This window comes from Dama dama, chromosome 5, assembly GCF_033118175.1.
Source record: "Dama dama isolate Ldn47 chromosome 5, ASM3311817v1, whole genome shotgun sequence".
In the NCBI taxonomy this organism is placed as follows: domain Eukaryota; kingdom Metazoa; phylum Chordata; class Mammalia; order Artiodactyla; family Cervidae; genus Dama; species Dama dama.
The window spans coordinates 119,804,938-119,828,173 of NC_083685.1; the positions used below are offsets into that span (position 1 = coordinate 119,804,938).

At 51.8% G+C, this 23,236-nt stretch overlaps 1 protein-coding gene across 4 annotated transcripts in view; it reads left to right on the forward strand.

The window, feature by feature from the left end:
* Nucleotides 1–13,073: 13,073 nt before the first annotated feature.
* The window catches only part of CCDC57 (coiled-coil domain containing 57), a 114,614-nt gene continuing 104,451 nt past the window's right edge, over nt 13,074–23,236 (forward strand). For 3 of the 4 annotated variants that reach the window (XM_061144472.1, XM_061144475.1, XM_061144476.1), the window contains exon 1: nt 13,074–13,146. The gene's annotated coding sequence lies outside the window, so the exon portion shown is untranslated. Of the gene's footprint in view, nt 13,215–23,236 lie in introns of all 4 variants that reach the window. The other variant, XM_061144473.1, reaches the window with a different exon arrangement.

Consider the following 23,236-nt stretch of genomic DNA (forward strand, 5'->3'; position numbering starts at 1 on the left):
TGCTGTGTGTGGCTCTGCATGGGAAACCAATCTGCTGCCAGTCAGCAGAAAGGCAGAGCAGACTCCCCCCAGGTCCTCCCCTGGACCGGGGCCCTGCAACAGAGGGCCAGGAACCTCCGCCACCTGAGACCCTCGGCCTTCCAAGCCCCGACCTCCCCCTGGGTGCTTCAGGCTTCTTTCCAGGGCCAGGAGCCCTAAGCGCAGGAGGGAAGGAGTGGGCGCCATTCTGTGGTGCAGGGCAGGCGAGGAAAAGGCCAGCGCAACCCACCCCAGGCCTGGCTGCAGTGCCTGGTCCCCCACAGGTGCCCTGGGCAAGCCCCCACCCCAGGCTGCCCCTTTATGAGAAAGGAGTGGGTGGAAAGGGAAGCGGGTGGGTGACCTGGGGAGGTGCAGCTCCTCCTGGCGAGGTGGGGGGACACTCTCCTTCATGACCCAACCTGCTCCTGGCCCTGCCCTCTCCCGCGGCCCACCACGCCCCTGCCAGTGCCCCCACCTGCCCCGTTTCCTGGATTCTAATTCTTCCAGTTGTTCCAAATCACAGCTGCAGGTCCCATCAGGCCCTGGAACATGCACTGAGGAGCATCCAGGGCTGCCTGCACCCCCTCCCCAGCCGCTGCAGCTCCTGGGGGGTGGGCTGCGCTCCACCATCCCCAAGGGGAGAAGAAGTCTGCCAGGCCCATCCTCATCCCGGAGTCTGAGCTCCAGTGGGTGGGAACCAGGCTCCACTGTGCCACTATCACCGAAAATGATCTTTGAAACCTGGAGAGACTTCTGAGGGTCTTAGCAGCAGCACCCCCAGGGAGGGTGTGGGACAGGCCTCCTGCTCCTACACAGAGCCTGACTGTAGGCGAGGGGAAGCCTTCCTGGGCTCGATGAGGCCATGCAGATGGCCCATCCTTGAGCCCTGGGTGCACCCCACCTGACTCCAGGCCACACCCAGTCCATTTGTCCTGCCCCAGGCCTGCCTGTGCCACCCAGCACTGGCTGCACCCTGTGGTCAGGATCGGGGCCAGTGCAGGCTGGGTCAGTTGAAGAAAGCCAAGTCATGGGACAGGCTTGATGGCTGAGCTAGGGCACCCTGCTGTGGGATCTAGCTCCTGTACCCCACCGTTCTTAGGGACCTGGAGACAGGACTGTCACAGCCGGTCCTCACTCAGAGCACCCCTGGGCTACACCTTCCACAATGCAGGGTGGGGAGCCCGCCTTTCCAGAAAGGCCAGTGGTGCACGGGCCCCTCCTTGAGACAGGCCATTCCCCTTCCTCTTTGTTTGCCTCTCGGCTTTTTCTCAGAACAAGAGCCCTGAAAAATTAACCTATTGACCACTTGGCTGGCCCAGGCTGTGGGCAGAGATAGAAACAGGCTGCAGAGGCCAGACCCCTGCCCAGTCCAGCCCTGATTCCCCTGTCCTCCCCACCCAGTGTTGGGCCTGGGAGGTGAGGGTTTGGGTAAGGTTTGGAGGTGTCTGTTGGGGTGGGAACAGCTGATTTACTGGAAAAGACCCTGATGCTGGAAAAAACAGAAGGCTAAAGGAGAAGAGGGCAACACAAGATGAGATGGTTGGATAGTATCACTGACTCAAGGGACATGAACTTGGGCAAACTCTGGGAAATAGTGAAGGACAGGGGAGCCTGGCATGCTGCAGTCCATGGGGTTGCAAAGAGTCGGACATGACTTAGTGACCGAACCACAACAAATGGGGTGGGAATGTCTGAAGTGGGGTTCTACGGGAAAATTGGGGTGTCCATAGAAGGAATTTGAGGTAGGGGTTGTGACTGGGGGTCAGGTGGGCTCTGCCTTAGGTCCTGGTGGGTGATCCCCTGATAGCCATTGACTTTCTCCTGCAGATCTGGCTGGTTGCTGTTCCTTGGGCCAAGCTCAGTCCCAAGGAGGGCTGCCCCAGTTGCCTACTCCTCCTGACCCTTCCACGGCCCGGAAGGGAGGGTGTCACCTGAGAGGTGAGGGGCAGCAGTGCATCGTGGGGGGCTGGGTCCAGGCAGGGGTAGCAGACTTGGGCGGGCCAATGGCCCCTCTCCTCGGTGGCCACAGTGCCCATGCCATTAAGAGACAGGACTGAGATAGGGTAGATGCTGCTCCCAGAGCATTCAGAACCCAAGGTCAGTGGGGCCACTGGGCGGGTGTGCCCAAGACTCTTCTCGTGGGGTGAAGGGGCCCAACAGAGAGGGAGCCGTGCAGCTGGCCCAGGTCAACCCTGACATGCTCTGGCCTCAGTGTCCTGCCTGTAAAGTGACCACTCTTGGGAGGGCTTGAAAGCTCACCCAGTTCACCTGTCAGGTACATCCCCCTCCTGCCTTGTCGTCCAGCAGGATTGGTTGGGTCTAGGCCGGGGCTCCCATGGGGACAAGCCTGCCCCACTCCCTCCCACACCAACATCTATCTGCTGGCTTTCAGATTGAGGCCTGTCCCAGCCTGGAGTCTCCCTCCATCTTCCCAAAGCCACCCATCACCCTGTACCCCTGACGCCCACCCCTGTCCTCAACTGAGCTCTGCCTTGGGCAGCCAGTGAGGGCGTTAAGGTTGGGGCACCCACAGGGGGCAAACAGGGGAACTCTTAGGGCCACGGGCTCTGAAGACAGTAGCCTCAGCCTTGAGGCCACTGCCACACCCTGTGGTACCCTGTGATGCTCTCAGGAGCTCTCCTCTCCCCTTCGCCCATCATAGATGAGGAAACGGGCTTGGCCCCGTGGGAGGAAGGACTTAAGTGCAGACCTGAGCCCGGATGTGGCAGAGAGGAGGCAGGGCAGGCAGAGGCAGGGCATGGGGAGTGGGCACAAGGCCACTGGCCTGGTCAGGTATGGATGGCATGTCTGTGAGAGGTGAAGACCGGGGATGTGGCAGAGCAGCGCCCACCCCGACCCTGCCAGATTGAGAGGCTCCCGGGACTCTTCTGTCCAGGCTCTCCTCCAGGCCTCTGTACCTTTGCATGTGTTGTTTGTGCCCTCTTCCCAGGGGAGATCAGTGAGCCTGCTGTGGATCTGTTCCCTGGAATGTGACTCCTCCCTAGGTGGGACTGGGGGCCTGAGCTCAGGGGTCAGGTGAATGCGGGAGGATCCTGGCCAGCGGGAGGCAGGTCTGAGGTCTCCCAAAGGGCCCGGTACTTAGCCATGACTTTCCTTCTGCAGGACTCTGTCAAAACACTGGTGTCAAAATGCCCTGCCTCTCTCTGCCCACATCTATATATATATATATATATATATATATATATATATATATATGGAGACTCAGCTCCAGGGGAGATCTCAATAAGAGAAGACAAGGAGCCGGTGTTGAGGTCCCCTCCCTATCCATAGGTGAGAGATGTTATTGTTGTTGTTCAGTTGCTAAGTTACATCTGATTCTTTGTGACCCCAGGGACTGCGGCACGCCAGGCTTCCCTGTCCTTCACTATCTCCCAGAGTTTGCTCACACTCACGTCCATTGAGTTGATGCCATCCAACCAGCTCATCCTCTGTCACCCCCTTCTCCTGCCCTCAACCTTTCCCAGCATCAGGGTCTTTTCCAATGAGTTGGCTCTTCAAATTAGGGGGCCAAAGTATTTGGACATTCAGTTTTAGCATCAGTCCTTCCAATGAATATTCAGGGTTGATTTCCTTTAGGATCAACTAGTTTGATCTCCTTGCTGTCCAAGGGGACACTCAAGAGTCTTCTCCAGCCCCACAGTTCAAAGACATCAATTCTTTGGCACTCAGCTTTCTTTATAATCCAACTCTCACATCTACACATGATTACTGGAAAAAACCGTAGCTTTGACTATATGGATCTTTGTCGGCAAAGTAATGTCTCTAATTTTTAATACACTGTCTAGGTTTGTCATAGCTTTTCTTCCAAGCAGCAGGCGTCCTTTAATTCTGTGGCTCATCTGTCTGTTAGTCGCTCAGTCGTGTCCAACTCTTTGCAACCCCATGGACTGTAGCCTGCCAGGCTCCTCTGCCCATGAAATTTTCCAGGCAAGAATACTGGAGTGGGGTGCCATTGCCTACTCTAGGAGTCATCAACCCATAAAACCCTATAAAAAACCCATCCGCTACTCATTAAGTCATCATTTCCTATTTCTTCCTCCTCCATCTTCTGGAAACTGCAAACCTGCATTGTGTCTCTGTGAATTTGCCTATTCCACCTCTGTCACATAAAAAGCATCACATGGTATGTGACCTTTGTGTCTGGTTTCTTTCATTCAGCACAGTGTTTTCAAGGTCCATCCACATTGTTGTCTTTATAACTTCATTCCCATTTATGAGTGAATAATAACATACATTTGGTTGTCCATTCATCTGTCAATGAACATTTGAGTCATTTCCAGCTTTTGGACGTTGTGAGTAATGCCACTATGAACTTTCCTATAAAGTTTCTGTGTGGACCTATGTTTTCGTTTCTCTTGGGTATATACCTAGGAGTGGAGTTGCTGGATCATATGATAATTCTATGTTTAACTATTTAAGGAGCTGCCAAACTGTTTTCTAACCATACCATTCTACATTCCCACCAGTAATGTATAAGAGTTCTTATTTTTCTACATCCTTGCCAACTCTTGTTAGTTTTCATTTTTTAAAAAATCAAAGTCATCTTAGTAAGTGTGAAGTGGTATCTTATGGAAGTGGTGTCATATTGTTTTGATTTGCATTTCCCTATGACTAATGACATCATGTAAAATGCTGGGCTGGGTGAAACACAAGCTGGAATCAAGATTGCCAGGAGAAGTATCAGTAACCTCATATATGCAGATGACACCACTCTAATGGCAGAAAACCAAGAGGAACTAAAGAGCCTCTTGATGAAGGTGAAAGAGGAGAGTGAAAAAGCTGGTTTCAAACTCAACATTCAAAAAACTAAGATCATGGTATCAGGTCCCATCACTTCATGGCAGATAGATGGGAGGGAAAATGAAAACAGTGAGAGACTTCATGTTTTTGGACTCCAAAATCACTGTGGATGGTGATTGCAGCCATGAAATTAAAAGATGCTTGTTCCTTGGAAGAAAAGCTATGACAAACCTAGACAGCATATTAAAAAGAAGAGACATCACTTTGCCGACAAAGATCTGTCTAGTCAAAGGTATGTATGGTTTTTCCAGTAGTCATGTACAGATGTGAGAGCTGGACCATAAAGAAGGCTGAGGGTCAAAGAATTGATGCTTTTGAACTGTGGGGATGGAGAAGACTCTTGAGAGTCCTTTAGACAGCAAGGTTATCAAACCAGTCAATCCTAAAGGAAATCTACCCTGAATATTCATTGGAAGGATTGATGCTGAAACTGAATGTCCAATACTTTGGCCATCTGATTTGAAGAGCTGACGCGTTGGAAAAGACCCTGATGCTGGGAAAGATTGAGGGCAGGAAAGAGGAGGGTGGCAGAGGATGAGATGGTTGGATGGCATCATTGACTCAGTGGACATGAATCTGAGCAAACTCCAGGAGATAGTGAAGGACAGGGAAGCCTGATGTGCTGCAGTCCATGGAGTTGCACAGTCAGACCCAACTGAGCCACTGAACAACAACAATGACTAATGACAATGAACATCTTTTCATGAGTTTAATAGCCATTTGTATATCTTCTTTGGAGAAATATCTATTCAAGTCTTGTACCATTTTTTAAAGTGGATTGTCTTTTTTGGTTGAGTCTTAAGAATTCTTTATATGTTCTAGAGCCTTATCATCTATTTCCTGGGTTGTCTTTTCACTCTCTTGTATAGTCTTTTGATACAGAGAAGTTTTATATTTGTTTCTTTGGTTGTTGTGTTTTTGGCATCATAGCTAATAATTCATTGCTATGAAGATGTACCCCTATGTTTTCTTCCAAGAATTTTATGGTTTTAGCTCTTCGGTGTTGGCTATCGAGTGTTGAGTGGATTTTTGTGTATGGTGTGAGATGGGGATTAGACTTTATTATTTTGTACACGAAGATCCAGTTGTCCCAGAACCACTTGTTGATCTATTACTTTCATAATTACAAAAATAGATTAAAAAAAATAAGCCTGCTCTTGTGTTTAAACTGAAGTAGATATTGCTGAGCAAGGACATCCCTTTGAGTCTAGAGGCTGTCCTGGTCTCCCCCTCCTACTCCTGGGGCAGTAGAGCCCTGCCCCAGTACTTTGTCCCTTCCAGCACTTGCATCTCAGTGGGCAGATCATCAGCTTCAAGCCGGAGGCCTTAGTGATGAGTATGAAGCAAGAGGCAGGCTCGCCTGGGTGCTGTGGGAGGAGCAGCCCACCCTGGCATAAAGGGCATGGGTTGTCTGGAGCCTTGGCTGCAGCAAAAGCCACTGGCTCTGCAGGGCTGATCCAGCCTGGGGAAGCCAGACCAGGTCAGGCAAGGCCATCAGAGAGACCCATCTCCCCCTGGGATAAGGGAACCAGTGGATGCAGGTACAACCTTCCCCTCTTAGTTCAGCCTTTTGGTCTGGAGGCTGGGTAGAGCATGGCCCCTAGGGTTTGGGCTCTCCCTGCCCCCACCTGCTGCCCCAAACCCTTTGGAGCCAGTCACCACCACCCGCACTTTTCCTCCCACTTGCTTCATTCCACCTGCCCTTGGTCCCACAGGTAGCCACTGGGGCTCTGCCATCTCTGCCCCATCCTGGGCTGTGGGCGGGGGCAGGAGGCGGGGTCTGGGCTCCCAGTGGCCCTTCTTGGAGCCAATCTAGGTCCTAGGGGTTGGAACTGTCACTGTGCTTCCTACTGGCAGCAGCGCCCCCATCTCCCTATTTGCTCCTTGTATCCACACACCACCCTCTCCCTGGGTGCCCCCAGGCCTGTGCTCTCCAGGCCCCACAGGCAGCCCTTCCAACCTTGGTCCCTGCTACCCATTCCTCCCTCCTTTCCTCCTGGAGGCCACCCAGTCCAGGGACCCAATGGACAGCTCCTCTGTCTGCTGCTCGCAGAGCTCCCTCTGGGTCCTGCAGGCTCAGGGGTTGCTGCTGTGGGACATCATCTCCCTGTGCCCCCACCCACCTCACCAGTTGCTGTTTGCCCCAACCTAGGGCCTGAGCGAGGCATGGCTAAGAGCGGTGGAGTGGCCAGCCAGGGAAGGACTGGGGGCTGGAAGACCACTGGGAGCTGGCCGGGGGATCCCTCTGCTGGCAGGTCTGGCACAGCCCTCTCAGCCAGGGGCTTGGAACAGAGCGGGCAACCACACAACCTGTGCTGGCAGCGGCTGCTCACATGGCCAGCCTTGACCTGCAAGTGCACCTGCTCTCCAGGTGAGGCATGATGCCCCTTCCCAGGTCGGGGCAGCCGAGGAGGCTGACTGAGCCCAACACAGCACAGACTCCCACTCACTCGGTACCTTGCCCAGGGGACACCTTGCCCAGGGGGCACCTGGCAAACGCTTGTACTCCACACTCCTTGTCCAGGTCCCTGACCCCTCAAATGCAGTGGCACTTTCTTAGACCCCATCTTCTTTCTCTGGCCATCTTAGGGTAGCTCTGTCCCCTCTCAGGGCCCCTGAGACAATCCTCCTATTCGTGACCCCAAGGCACCCCTGCATCCCAGGCTCCCTGAGGACCCTCAGTACCTTGGGCCCCCTGCACAGTGGGCCTCCCCCTGGAGTCCCTCTTTCCCCCACTCCCACATCTGGGCCCAGGGAAGTCCTGCAGAGCCTCAGGCCCGGGCCGTGGCCCCCCAAGGCTGGGAGAGCTCTGCCTGCCCTGGGGTCTGGAATGGTGCCCGGAAAAGAGTAGGCACTTCATGAATGCAGGTGAGTGAGGACATTTGGGGAAGGGCGCCTCCACACACCGCCCAGCCTCCTCTCCACCCCTGTAGCCCATTTCCCACACAGCGGCCAGAGGGAGCCTCCCAACCGCCCCCCGCCACCCCCCCACCCAGGCCTCTGTCTCTCTTCCTCCTTCACCATTCAGGTCTCACTTGCTCAGATGGGCTGCCTGGTGGCCCAGACAACTTAGCTCTGGCCATGCTCTCAGCCCCTGACCTTGCTTTGGCCGACTCTCTCAACCTTACCCTCGCCGGGGATCTGCCTACTTGATTAGGGGTGAGCTGGGTGTGGGTTTTTTGTTAATTGGTTTTACTGTCTAGGGCTCCAACTTGGCTCACCTGGGCTGCCTTCTCTGAGGTGGTACCCAGATTCATAGCTCTCCACTCACCCCCTAATCTCAACTTGGAGCATCTCAGCCCCAGGGGACAGAGGTCATGCCCCAGCCCCTGCCTGGCCCCTGGAGGCCTAGGAAAGTCCTCCTGAGGTGGGGGATATGGATGTCTCAGCCCACCCCACCCTTGGCTTTCACTAGGCTGGCATGGACGGCTGGAGGACACAGCCAGGATTGGCAAGGAGCCAGGCCAGGAGCCACCAAGGGGCCAAGAGAGTGGACCAGGCTTCGTGCCAGGCTGAGCGTAGGTGCAGCCACCGAGAAGAAAGGCCTTGCTCAACCTTCCTGTGCCAACCGCAGCCCTCCTCCTCCCGGTGACTCAGCACAGCTCGGCAGAATGCCTGGGGGCACTCAGGGGAGGGTAGGACACAGCCAGTCCCTTGCCCCTTGAGTGCCAGCTCACAGGTGGTTTCCAGGAAGGCATGCGAGTGGGTCCTGTCCCCACTCTGCTTGGCCACTCCAGCTCCCGGCCTCCCTCACCTTTGGCCTCCTCACTTTCACCCCAGAGTGTGGACCTTATGGTCTCTGGGGATTTGGTGACTGGAATTCCTTAGCCCAGAACCCCTGGCCCAGAACTGCAATGGACAGCAAAGTGAGGTGGACACCAGCCCCCCGGGCAAGACGGCTGTCGGGGTCAGCTGACCTGGTGAGGCGCACCCCCTCTTGGTTCCCACTCATTGGGCAGCTCGTCCCTTTGACATGAGTCTCGCAAGGAATACCCTCCTCTGTCCTGCCCACGTCCAGAGCCGGGCCTCTGTCTCAGGCCTTGACCTCTAGGAAATGGCTGCCTTGGGCCCCCTCTTTACTAGATCTTCCAGGAGCGCTGTGCTTGCCACCAGAGGCCCTTCCTGGTTGTGGGCCATGAGGGTGCCCTCCCCTGCCCCAGTTTGCTGCCCAGTTCACAGGGCATTGCTTGTTTGGGGACGGGGGCAGGGACCATTCAGCTGGCTGATCATGGCGTTGCACATTCTTGGGTGAGGGGTGAAGGACATCTCCCACGGAGCCCCCACTGGTCCCTATTTCCTTGGGATCCCACCAGGGAATTGGTCCACCCCCTTCTGGAAGTCCATCGGGGCACACAGAGGCCCAGGCAGCAGATAGCAGCCTGGCCTTTCCTGCCCTGGGGCCTGTGAGCAAGTGGGTAGGTCATTGCAGCCCAGCACAGGCACCTTCCTAACCCAAGGGGGAAGTGACTTGCTCAAGGCCATGTGTCCAAGCTGGCCCCACCCAGATCCCTCTGATTTGGGGACCCCATGAGAGGCCTGCAGTAGGGCTCCCACTGTGAGGTCAGCTCCCAGCACCATGGGTGCTGTGGCCAAAAACTGGAGGAAGGACCTGGAGTCCTGGGCAGTCAGAATGGGGGCCTTGACAGGCAGCTCTTTGTTCTCTCTGCCACCACTAGGGGGCACTGTCCTCAGAGGGCATCCAGCTGCCAGGCCAGTGTGCCCACACAGGGGTCACTCAATGATCACCCAGGACAGGCAACATTCCAGGATCTGGGGGCCAGAGCCCAAGTCCAGCCCTTTGATGGTTTACCCACCCCACAATGAGCTAGCCTGCCACCCAGTGTTGACATCTGCTCTGAGCTTAGGTGTGGGGGTGGGGGGCGCCAATGGGAGCAGGATGGCTGACCCCCACCTCCAGGCTGGCAGCCTTGGCCCACTCCTGAGGGCCCTGGCCTCAGTTTCCTCATCTGTAAAGTGTGGAGAGTTCTAGAATCACTCGAGTGTGGCTATGAGGGCTCCATGCAATATGGGTGCCATCCCAGATGACATACTGGGAAGCAGGGCTCCTCAGAGCCCACTGGCTTCTCAGGAAGGTCCAGCATTAGCCGTTTGCTGGCCCTTCAGTGGCCCTGCAATGTTGTTATTATCCCACAGGCACTGAACCCTCACATGCTCCCACCGTATGCTTCGGGGTGCAGGGACAGTTTGATCCTGGCTATGCTAGTCATGCAGGTGCTGGGCAGGGAGTTAACCTAAACCTCCACTGTTCTGTTACCACATCTGCGAGGAGTGAGAACAGGGTGGCCTGTGGGCAACTGGCCCTGGAGAGCTATCATCCCAGGGGAAGCAGTCTGTGGTGGGTTGAATGATGGCCCCAAAAAGATGTGTTCTGGTCCCAGTACTTCAGGATGTGACCTTCTTTGGAAATAGGGACTTTTTTTTCCCTTTATTTTTATTAGTTGGAGGCTAATTACTTCACAACATTGCAGTGGGTTTTGTCATATATTGACATGAATCAGCCATGGAGTTACATGTATTGGAAATAGGGACTTTTAAAAATATGTTTATACATTCGGCTGTTCCAGGTTTTAGTTGTTGCCTGCAGGATCTTCAATCTTCATTGTGGCATGAGAGATTTTTAGTCGCAGCATGTGGGATCTAGTTCCCTGATCAGGTATCGAAGTTGTGCTCCCTGCATTGGGAGTTGTGGAGTCTTAGCCACTGGACCACCAGGGAAGTCACTGGAAGTAGGAACTTTATAGATGTAATTAGTTAAGATGAGGTCACATGGGAGCAGGGTAGGTCTAGCCCAATAGGGCTGGTGTCTTTGGAAAAGAACCTGTGAAGAGAGATCCAGGAGGAAGGCGATGTGATGATGGAGGCAGAGAGTGGAGTGATGTGTCAGTGGGCTGAGGGACACCAAGGATAGCGCCACTAGATACCTGAAGCTGGAAAGGGTGGGTCAGGATTCTATCCAGGTCTTTGGAGGGAGCAAAGCCCTGCAGACACCTTGATTTGGGCTTGTGACCTCCAGAACTGTTGTCTCAAGACCCCTGGTTTGTGGTCACTGTGCAGCCCCAGGACAGACACACGGTCCGTCAGCACTGGCTACGGTGTGGATGCAGCAGGCTGGCTGAAGGGTCACTTGCCTTGCAGGGTGGGCAGAGGGCATTCTGGGTGGAAGAGGGGGTCTGGTCTGACCGGCAGGATGGTGGGCAGGTCGGGGAAGACAGATGGGGAGAATGTTGGGTCTGGCCTGACCTGTGGGAAGATCGGACAGGGAGCTGGGTAGAGAGTGATCAGCGTGTCCCTTCTCCCCTTCCATGAGCATCTACTGAACTCCTGGACATGGGGCAGAGATAAGGGGCTGAGCTTCAGAGCCCAAGTGGACAAAGTTGCAGACCCTAGTGGGGTGGTGGGCCCACCAGGAGTGACAAGGTCCTTCCCAGGATGCTGAGGGCCCACCGCTGGCCTCCATCATTCTGGGGGCTGCATGATGTGCAGGGGCAGGGGAGTACCATCCCTCTCTGGGCCCAGCACCCCAGAAGCCTTATCTGGGGCTCAGGTGAGGGAATCAGAGGTTCTGGGATATTGGGCGGTTGAAGTGGTAGGAGCTGGCCCCACCATAGGAATCAAGGGCCACCCTTAGGGTTAGTGCCCAGGGTCGGGGTCAGGGTGGGGTTTATTGCAGGGACAGGGTTATGGTTGGGTGGGTCAGAGTTAGGGGGTAGGATTAGTGTTGGTGAAGTCACAGAGTTAGGGTCAAGGTCAGGGCTCCGGTTAGGGTTAGTGTGGGGATAATTGGAGGGAGAGGGTCATGGTGGGGTTGGTCAGGTTTCAGAACGTGGATGGTGAGGTGCAGAGCTCATATTTGTTGTTAGGATTTATTTTTATTCAAAAGTGTGTATCCTCTCGGCCCTTTTGGTTTATACACACACACCCCAGAGCCCCTTCACTTGGGCTGACCCAGCACCCATGTAGTTCATATTGTTGTTTCTGATTCTTAAATCCATGAGGAATGGAAGGCATTATCTCTACTTTATGAGAAGAGCGAACAGAGTCCCAGAAAACTGTACCAAGAGGAGAGGGCCTGAGGTTTGAAGCTGAACTGCCCTTTGAAGCTGGACTGGGGGCAGTAGTGAGGCTGCCCAGGGCCTATGGGATATCAGTTAAAGGTCATGCGGATCCTCTATGGCTTCTCCAGGCAGGTAGGCAGGGCTATTTTCACGTGGTTTCTGTGCACTGATAGGATCACATCTTCTATTTTCCAGGAGGCTTGAATTATTGATCTGCCTGATGTTTAATAACCCCTGGACCTCCCTCAAAGAGCTGCCTCTTAAAGCAGAGCTTTTCTTACTATTAACTGTGTTGAGAGGTCTGGTAGGAACAGCTTGGGGACTGGCCCTGTGCAGCTAGAATGCCATCAGGGTGGAGAAAACACAGATGGGGAGGAGAGGCTGGACCAAAGACTATGTCCCCCTCTCTGCTGCCACCACTGTCTCTGTGCCCATTACTTCCTGGAGCTCCGCGGTGCCACTGGCCAGGCTGAACATGGGTGTCTCCGTTTGTTGGGACAAGTGGTCCTCTTCAGCTCCAGTAGACCTTCAGATGCTGGGGAAGAGGGTCTCGAAGTATGGGATGGGGGCCTTGGCATAATGGTTTGCTCGTTGCCTCTGTGAGGTGGTCTTTTTTTTTTTTTTAAACTCATAATTGAACACACAAACACCAAAGCACACAGGTTATGAGTGCAAACATGAATTCTCATAAGTCAAGCACACAGTGCAACAGCGCCCAGAACAAGGGTGCTGGCCAGAAAGGCCATCCGCCTCCCTGAGCCCGCTCCCCCCGGGCAAGCAGAGCTCACTGCTTGCCCGCCTCTCCCGGAGCCCCCTCGCAGTGTCTGCGTGTTTCACTGCCGGAGGACCCACGCGTGAAGACGCAACTCTAGTGGTCTAGGACGTTTACTCCGCTCCACGCCCACGTGCAGCCTGGGCCCCTTCCTTCCCAGGTACAGCTCCCTGTAGGCCCCACCACGACCCGTCAGAGCCGCCAACAGCTTCGGGGCTACGAGATCGGCGGGATCGCGGAACCCGGCCACCTGCCATCCCCCTATAGTCCGGAGCCCTCCTCGCTCTGGTGTACCTGCGCACGGGCGGGGAGCGAAGAACCCGGAACCAGATGTCAGGGCTCGCGTTTCCGGCCGGCGGAACCCGAGCGCTGTACCGAGAGCGCTCGGACGGCGGCCGACAGACTCCGGTTACCATGGCAACGCGGAGGGACAGAGGCTGCTCGGGGCCAGCGTTCCGGGTGAGGCGCGGGCGCAGGGGCTACGCGGCGGGGCGTCGAGGGGCCTCAGGGGCCCGCCACACGAGAAGGTGTGGCCCTTTGGGTCGCTTTTCACGGGCGTCGTCGCTTTTCTTGGAAAAACTCGAGCCGTCCAAGTCCAGCCAGACGCCGCGCACTCCCTTGGGGCCACCCTGCAGGGCTGTGTGCGCGAGAGCGGTGCCGGGCCCGTGGAGCCCGGTACGCAGAGCCCGGCCTCTTCTCTGCAGCGCCCGTGTCGCAGACGCGGTGGGAAGGCTGGGGCGTTCGCTGGCGCCACGCTTTGAGTTTTCTGCGTTGTTATTCGACCCCTTCAGGAATCTGAAGAGGTGGGCGCTGCAGAGATGGGAGAGTTTACCGGTTCCACAGCCAGTGAGGACAGGTTCAGACCCAGACAGCCTGGTCCAGAGTAACTAAAGAAAAAAAATTATTTGAGATTTACAAAAGAGTTGCAAAAGAAGTATAAAGATTGCCTCGGTACTTTTACCGAGGTGCCCCCAAATGTTAATCTCTTATATTACCATAGTTCTTTTTAGCAAACTGAGGAAACTTAACTCATATAAAAATATGATCTAATGTACAGGATTTATTCAGACTCAGCAATTATCCCACGGATGACTTTTCTCTTTTACAAGATCCAATCCAGGACCGTTTGTGTTTTCTTTCTTATTCTTTAATCTGGAGCTCTTCCTCAGTCATTCCTTGACTTTTATGAGTCAGTTATTTTGTAGAATGCCCTTCAGTTTGGGTTTATCTGATGTTCCCTTACGATTACTTTTAAGTTAGGCATTTTTGGTAAGAAAAACCTTACCTGTGAAATTGTGTTTTTCTCTGCATCTTATCAGGAGTCGTATAATGTCGATTTGTCCCATTACTGCTGACACTAACTTTAGTCGTTTTTGTTAGGAGATAATCTATAAGGTGTTTCCATCACTGAGTTACCATTTTTCCCATGGGGAGTTAGTTACTTTGAAAGTGTGTGAATATATTGTTTATAACCATACTGCCAATCACTAATTTTATCATCCAGAAGTGAGCATTTTCTGAAACAGTTGTAAGGGTTGCTTTTGCCACAGAGTGATTTTTTCATTTCCATTATTTTTACTTTTTAAGTTGGAATTCTACTGTAAGGAAGAACCTTCCATATTTTAATTTATTCAGTTATTTATCTTGGCATAGACATTTTAATTCTATTTCATAGGTTATAGACCATCACTAAGGGCTTCCAAGGTGACTCAGTGGTAAAGAATCTGTCTGCCAATGCATGAGACATGAGAGATGGGGGTTCAATCCCTGGGTCAGGAAGATCCCCTGGGGCAGGAAATGGCAACCCACTCCAGTATTCTTGCCTGGAAAATTCCATGGACAGAGGACCCTGGCCGGCTACAGTCGATGGGGTTGCCAAGATTCACACAAGACTGAGCATGCACATACAGAAGTTCATTACTATCATTTATTTTGTTGCTCTGTTATGCAAATTTGGCCCATTCAGGTTAGCTTCCGTGTCTTTTTAGCCTATCCTCAACATTTTGAGCACTTCCTTATTATCTGGTACCATAGGATATTCTGGACTCAATCTTGTGCTTTCCTTGACCTAACCTCGAATCAGAAATTTCTCTAAGGAGTGTTAGTTCCTTTTAATTTAGAAGATTTTTTTTTTTAGAAACCAAGATCTTTGGAGGTATGCTTATTGCTACTGGAGGGTTATTACTTTTTGGCTTTCTCAATGGGCAGCACTAGGAAACATTAATTTGTGTACCCCCTATACATCTGTATCTATTTCTATATCCATACGTCTGTGTATATATTGAAAACTGAGTTTATATTGGTACCTCCAATTTCAGTCTCACCACAGGGTTCTTTCTATTAATACATTCCTTTTCACTCTCTAACTCTGGCTCCTGTTGTCTCAGTCTGGTCTGGCCTTTGTCCCCGAGTCATGTCTGACTCTTTGCAACCCCAGGGACTATAGCCCACCAGGATGCTCTGTCCGTGGAATTCTCCAGGCCAGAATACTAGAGTGGGTTGCCATTTCCTTCTCCAGGGGATCTTCTCCACCCAAGGATCTTCTCCACATCTCCTGCACTGGCAGGTGGATTCTTTACTGCTGAGCCATAGGGGAAGCCCTGTTGTCCTCAGTATGTTCACCTTTTTGCTCAATCCTAGACTACGTATAGTTTCAGTATTGCCAAGCCATATTTCTGTGAAAAACAAACCTACTTAAGTAGAGTATATTTGCATGTGCTAGTTTTTTATTTTTTCTTTTAATGTATAGTCAGAATCTATTTTACAAAGTCGCCTTAGTGTATTTATGTTATTTGTAATAAAGTTAGGTTTATTTGTTTCTGATTATATTTCACTTTGAGTCCTTATTGATTCCACCCCTACCAACCGCCCCCCGCCCCCCCCCCCCCCCCCAGTTTGTGGGATCTTAGTTCCCCAACCAGGGATTGAACCTGGGCCCTCGGTGAAAGCACAGAGTCCTAACTACTGTACCACCAGAGAATTCCCAAGTCCTTATTGATTTTAAGTCTTGGTATCTGAAACATTTATGTGGTTCTAAAAGTATGAGCAGATTATCAGCTCTTAACTACAAGGCTGTTCAACTTATCTCCTATTTGATCATTTATTTGCTTTTTTGGGTGGGGTGGGAGAGGCATGGGAATTTGGCAGCTGTAAATTCGGAGTATAAAAAAGCGCTATATTCTCCTCACTTTAGCAATATCCCTCATCCCCAGCAAGTACCAGGATGGAATTAAGATCCATCTGCTACTCTTCTCTCACCTCAGGTTTTACAAATGGTTGTGGGTACTATCTGGCAGTCAGTGAAAGACAGGAGTCATAGGCCTGTAATTTTCACCCTCTTGATGCCCTTAATGATCACCTGTACTGAGCTTTGTTCACTCGGGGGTTCCAGAGGGTGCCGGCCTTGAGTCCTCTGTCCCGAATACAGAAATGAGCCACCTCTGGACTTTCTTTCAAATCCCGCAAATATGTTTCATAGATTTGGGTTTATTAAATATATTTACAGAGCACCAGTAAGACAACATTCTGTTTCTGACTTTGAGCCTTTACAAACGGCCTTTTATTGTAACTTTTAGATTTTGCAACTGCTTAGGTTTTGTTGAGGTCATGCAATGTATTTTCAGTTAAGTACTTGTCAATATTTATTCCAAAACAGTTGCTCCAAGTTTTTAATCAGATGAACAAAAGTATTATTAGTTCCATTGTCATGTCTGCAATCGAGTAGCCTGTGAGTTCCTCTCTGACTTGGATGTGCTTTGCTCTGATGACTTGGTCATCTTGGCAAGGGCTGAGATTGGCAAGGACAGAATCATTTTCCCAGGCTCCTGTCCTATACATCTGGCTTGCAATCCCAGCAGGCAGCATGCCAGAGAGGTGGGGCCCTGCCAGGGCAGAGCAGGACAGGGCAGGCCCCTCTGCAGAGCCCACTTGGCTTGGAAAGCTCTTTCTCTTCCATGGAGCTCCTTTTCATAATTCCTTAGGACTCATCCTTTGTCCCAGACTCTTTTAAGTATGATACCGGCTGTCAGGAGATGCTTGGCCATGGGTCCTCCTCACAGCCCTTTCTCTGTTGTTATCCGTGAAGAGACACCTCCGAGTCTCTCACTACCTGGACATGCCGACTTCTGAGCCTTTTTCTTGCTGGCCCCTTTGATCTGACAAGGATGGTCCTGCATAGTCAGGGTCAACTGCTGCAGACCACTGCTAGGTTTTGGGTAAGAGAGTGAGTGAGTGCCCAAGTTCTTCCACACTATCTACTGTTTAGTCTGTGGCAGTGTCAATGCACCAGGGGTGCATTCCAGCGCACTCAGGACTGAGGTGTTCTTCCAGATGGGACTTCTGCTGCTTCTGTCTGCAGCCTGCAAATTTTCCATGTTTGGGAAACCAAGGCTTTCATGAAGAGTAATTTCCATCTTTCTAAGACCCAGGGGTTTCCAAGTGCCTTTTAGAACTGACAGATTAATCCTCTTTAGATTAAAAAAAAAAAGTTTAGAAAGTTCAGCATTTTACAGATGAGAACATCAGAGTGATGAGACAACCTAGCCTAGTCCCGCTGAGCCCACTGGTTCTCTTTGAAGACCGTGAGTGCTACGAGCCAAGCTGAATTGACAGTGGACTTCCCACCTACCACCTTCCACTTTCGCCAGTTTTGTTTGGCCCCTCCCAGAAACTGGGTGCTTGCTGTGGATGCCTGCTGGCTGACAGACAGACTGGGTCTTGATTTGGAATCTGGTGTTTAATAAAAGCCGTTAATCTCAGCCTCAGGGCTTTTAGGATTTATAACGGAAGCAGGGCAGGCTGTCTGTGTTGGAGTGGGAAGGAAAGGAGCACGAGTGCCGGGCATGTCGGGGTGCAGTGGAACATACACAGTAGAAGCTGGTTCCTTTCTGGGGATCAGCTGGAAGTCCAGAGGGAGCTGTAGTGGGCAAGGTGGGCTAGCCCCCATCCTAGGGGTCTTTTTTAAAAGATAATTTTATTTATTTTTTGGCTGTGCTGGGTTTTCATTGCTGCTCGGGCTTTTCTCTGGTTGCAGAGAGCCGGGACTACTCTCTAGTTGCAGTGTGCAAGCTCCTCATCGCAGTGGCTTCTCTTGTTGTGGAGGATGGGCTCTAGGACACGCTGGCTTCATCAGTTGCGGCACGTGGACTCAGCTGTTGTGACTCGCTGGCTCTAGAGCAGACTCAGTAGTTGTGGCACACAGGCTTAGTTGCTCTGAGGCATGTGGGATCTTTCCGGATCAGGGATCGTATCTGTGTCTCTTGCTTTGGCAGGCAGATTCTTTACCACTGAGCCACCAGGGACACCCCCTAGATGTCTTCATATACTGTGCCAAACAGGTTGAACTTTTTTTTTTTTCAACAAGGCCATGTGCCATGGGCACAGTATCACATGATCAGATTTCTATACTAGAAGCATAATTCCCAGGGGTGGCTGTGCTATTGGTGCATTTAAGAGGCAAGCCTATGGGAGTCCTCAGAAGAGGGACCCCCATTGACTTCACAGACCTCGGCCTGCTGTCTCCAAAAAGAACCATAGTGATGACTCACCGGCACTTCATCAACGATCACAGTAGCATCGGCATCATTTAAAGTTGTATATTTGCTTTAAAACTGATTCTTTGCCTGTGATTGTGCACAGGTATGTGGGTGGCCCTTGAATGCATGATTTCTGTTGACAAGTGAGTTCTGTGCCAGACCCCAGAACTCACGAGGCCACCCACCAGCCCGCAGTCACACAGCCCCACCATAGGCAGTCGGGTTTGTGCATATGTTGGGGTTTGCAAGGGGCCAGCCATTAGACGTCCAATTAGTGTGGGTGAACCTGAAATTTTGGAGGTCACCGAGTCGCCTTGTTATCTCAGACTGGACTTTGCCTATCTCAGACTTGGTGGCCAGCCTGACCTGCCGGAACGCTGGTTTCCCAGTGGTCCTGGGTACCCTGCACCAGGGCAGGGGCCACAGCTGAGCAGGATGTGAGCCTCCTGAAGGCTTAGCGGAGCCACTTCCTGCCATTTCCTCTGGGCGGGGCCTCCAGCCACTCCCAGAAGTACCTGCTCCTCTCTGTGTTCCTGTGCCTCTCTGTCTTGTCCCAGCAAGGATGACAACTCGTTGGGGTGGGGACCTGGCCCCTGTGTCTCCAGCAGGTGAAACAGCACCTGAGAAGTAGTGAACGCTGAATAAGTACTTGTTGAATCAATGAATGGATTTAAGAAAGTTTGCTATGTCTGTGAGAATTTTACATTACCTAATGTCATGTTTCTCTGGCTACAATGATATACATCCTGCATGGAATAGAAGCAAGCATTTGTTCTCTCCTTCAGTGTGCCAGGAATTGGGGTACAGAACAGGGTACCTAGGACATTCGGCAGGACATACTTGGGGAATCCTCTCAGCTGTCTGCATGGGGGAAATACTTGGCACCTGACTGAACTTGAAGCCAGTAACTCCAGTTTTTTACTGAATTCAAAACTTGTTAAAGTGAATGTCGGTTTTCCTGTAGTTCATTGATACCTCCAGTAACACATGTAAAGCTCAAGTTATTGTCAATCTAGAGTGACCGGAGCTGAAGGGTGAGGGCTGGCGATCCAAGTGTGGGGGACTAGGGTATGTTGGAGTGGGGGAAACCGTGGACAGGGTCGCAGAGGTGGGCCAGGCACCTCAGTGGATACAGGGCTGTCCTCTGTGGTGGAGCGCACAGGGCTGTGGGCACTTTAAGGAAGCCGAGCCTTTGGAGCAGGAGGAAGAAGGGTTTGGAAGGGCCCTGGGGAGCAGAGATACCTGCCTTCCCCCAGTTCCTCTGCTCTAGCCCCAGAGCCCCAGTTTATGATTGTCCTGGGATAATTTTTTTCCATTTAGTTATTTAGTACATACTTTTGAGCGCCTCCTGTGTGCTGGAGTTCCAAGTATGGGATACCATGTGGAGCATGTAGGAAAGAATGACACATAAGCAGTAAACACCATCTCCTGATAAGTGCCAAGCGGAGACTTTGAATGTGAATAGGGCTACATCCTTGCACCAGGTTTGGTTGAAGATGCGGGAGGATTTCCTGGAGTGACACTTGAGTTGGTCTCAGGGACAGGAAGGAGCCTACATGCCGGTTTCCAGGCAGGGGGTAGCTGACTGACAAGGACCATTAGGCACCCCCCAGCCCTGAATGTGGTGATCCAGGTGTTGTAAGCGGACTCAGGAACAGGAAGCCCTTGTGTGTGTGGTGGGGAGGGAAGGCTTTTTTTTCCTAACCCATCCCTTTGGTGGCCATAAAAGGGCAAGTATGGGGGGAAAAAAAAAGGGCAAGTATGTAGCAGAGGAGCCAGTTCAGGGTCGAGTCATTGAGGCTCCAGGTGAGAGATGATGGTGGCTGAAGGGCGGCCTGGAGGATGAGAGCAGGAAATACAGGCTAGTTCCAGATGTTTAGCTTGGGCAGCTGGATGGAGGTGGGGTGCCAATGACAAGCTGAGGGCTGTGGGGGCAGGGGCATACAGAATCAAAGGTGGCAGGCCCAGGGATTTCCATCAGGTGCCTGTGGGTAGAGTGAGACTGCCTAGCTGGAGAAGGCGTGGAGGCCGGAGCGCTCCTCTGCTCCAGAGCCCTGTGGGGAGGCCACCACGCTGTCGCTGGTTAAAACAGCGCTATCAGGACTCTTGCTTCCAAGTTCATCCTCCGTCCTTCCCTGCTCTCACAGTCAGAAGGCCTGCTTCCTCCCTGATGCCACTCGTCAGGGGGTGCTTCCTCCGCCAAGCATTATCAGCATACACCTAGTGGACGTCTTACATTTTACCCAGTCTCCACACTAGCTGCCGGCCCCACGGGATGCCTGTGGCAAGACCAGGTTGTCGTCTGTGCTTCTCCCGGCTGCTCTGAATCAGGACAGGACCCCTCTCCTCAGGTTCAGTAATACTGAACAGCTAGAGCAGCTCACAGAACTCTGGGAAGTGTTCACTTACTAGATCACCAGTTTATTGTAAGTGGACACAACTCTGAGCGGCCAGATGGAAGAGGACGAGGTGGGCGGGAGGGGCTGGGAGCTCCCACCCCCTCTCTCGCAGCATACTGCCCTCCATGTCTCCACACATTCACCAGCCTAGAAGCTCTCCAAATCTGGTGGTTCAGGGGTTTTTATGGGTGCTTTTGAAACCATACATAATAATTAGTCAAGCCCATTCACCTGCCTTCACTGATGAAGGTAGTTTTAAGACTTGGATATCCTGCCAGCAACACGTAACCTAAACAATGTTTGCCTGAGTTGTTTTCCGGGACTTGGGGTCAGCTGTATCTAGTTTGAGCTGAGCCAGTTAAGGCTGGATAGGATTGCTGACCCTCCAACAGGACAAGTAGGAATGTCTGCTTGGTGACCTTTTGACATCGGAGAGTCGAAAACCCCACCCTCAAAACGTGCAGAGGGGGGCTTCCCTGAGGGTCTGGTCCCTGGTCCATGAAACTACTGAGCCCGCATGCTCTGGAGCCTGTGCACCACAACTCGAGAGAAGTCCACACCCTGCAATAAAATACCCTGCATGTCGCAACTAAAACCTCATGCACCCACATGAGTTAATGAATTTAAAATAAACTTATGAAAACATGCAGAGGCCTGTATCCTAGTATGTAACTGGGATACTGTGGATAATAATAACTAGGATAACAGTGAAGATCGATTACCAATCTTCTTCTTTTTAATGTTTACTTATTTGACTGCACTGAGTCTTAGTCATTGCTTGCAGAATCTAGTTCCCTGACCAGGGATTGAACCTAGGCACCCTGCATTGGGAGCACAGAGTCTTAGCCACTGGACCACCAGGGAAGTCCTGTTTTTGAGTCACCTTTCCTCATGCTCCCCACACCTCTGACCTCCCTGCTTCTTTATTCCTGAGCTCATAAATACCCCAAGCCGCTTGCCTCTGGGAAGGTGGATTTGAAATCCATTGCTTAACTGTCTTGCAAATAAAGACTGCAGACCTCTTTGTCTAAGGGAGTTTTGTTGTATGGGGGCAAAACGAACCTAGTTGCCAGCCAGGAGGTTAAGTCCAGAGGGACTTTTTGCCTGTGGCTTGTCGGCCCCTTGCTGGTCCTAAAAGGCTGTGGACAAGTCTGAGCAGCTGCTTGGTCTATTTTTTCCAAGGACTGGCCCCTGAATCTCCCCAGGAAGGTGCTGCTGAGATTTGGTGTTTAGTTTTGTTTTGTAGCAAAGAGACAGGTTTTGGGTTTTGAGTATTTGGGTTTGGAAGATGTCTTTTGGTTGAGTAACCTCCTTCAAAGAAACGCACTAGTGCCCAGATTGTTTGGCAGTCCTGTGCAGATCATGGGTGGGAGGCCCATCTGGCAGGATTTTGACAATCCTGACCAGATTATACAGGCTGATTAAACCATTAGCTATTGGTAACATTGGTAGCCATTAAACCATTCAGTCTCCAGCTCCTCTCCGCTCCCTAAAAGTTGGAAGGTGGAGTTGCAAGTTCCAACCCTCTAATCCTGTGGTTAGTTCCGCTGGCAGCCAGCCCTCATTCATTGGTTATCCAAGGGCTTCCCAAACTCTCTTCATTAACTGACTCAGGTGTGGTTGAAAGAGGTTTGTTATGAATAATGGGAGACATCGTTTCACCCCGAGTTTTTTTACGAACTAGGAACAAAAACTCAGTATAACTAAAGATACCTGTTTAGCTCCTGTCATTTAGGAAATAAGGGTTTTAGGAGCCTGATGCCAGGAACCATGGATGAAGACCAGTGTTTACATCTGTTACTCTATCACAGCATCACAGGGCCCTGCGATCTCTTCCTGCTCTCCCAGCCTCTCGTGCCTGTGCCCTCTCCCTGTGGGGCGGGTTGGGGACTCCCCTCTGTGCCTCCTCTCTGGTGTGGTCACCCTGAGACTGGCTGGGCTGGAAGTGCCTGTGTCTCTTCCCCTTCGTGAGCCTGGCCCACACCCCCAGTGGACACCAGGCAAGAGTTGGGGATGGATGTTTGTGTCTGAAGTGAGCTCTTCTCAGACCCCTGAGGATTAGGGGTACCGTGGCCAGTCTTAAGAAACGATAGTATTTGTCACACAGTTGCTGATAAGAGCATCTCCTGTGTAAGGTTCAGGGGGTCAGCACAGCAGACCTGTGGGCCAAACTCAGCCTACCCATTTTCTGTCTTCTTTGGCTGCTTTCATGCAGAATTAAGGCATTTCCATAGAGACCCTGTGACCCACAAAGTCCCAAATATTTACTGACTGGCCCGAAAAGGAACAAAGCTTGCCAGGCCCTGCCCTGCACAATTCGTTGCCCTTATAAAAGAGCTACATAAGGAATTTGTCTAGATCTAACAAATGCCAGTGGCTTCACCTGGGAGATCGCCTTACTTTTTCCATATGAAAGATGCAAATCCAGTGATGGATCCTGTCTTCCTTTGTGCTTTGCCTTTTAACAAGCTGCCCTTCGTACTTAACAATTACCTGGCCTTTCTCGCCCAATCCTAATGTGCTTCACGTTGTGTTTTCTTATTTTATTTTTCTGTGTTCTGACTACTGTTGTGCTCAGCTCAGAGAAACAAATATCTAGAAAGCTTGTTTCATTTT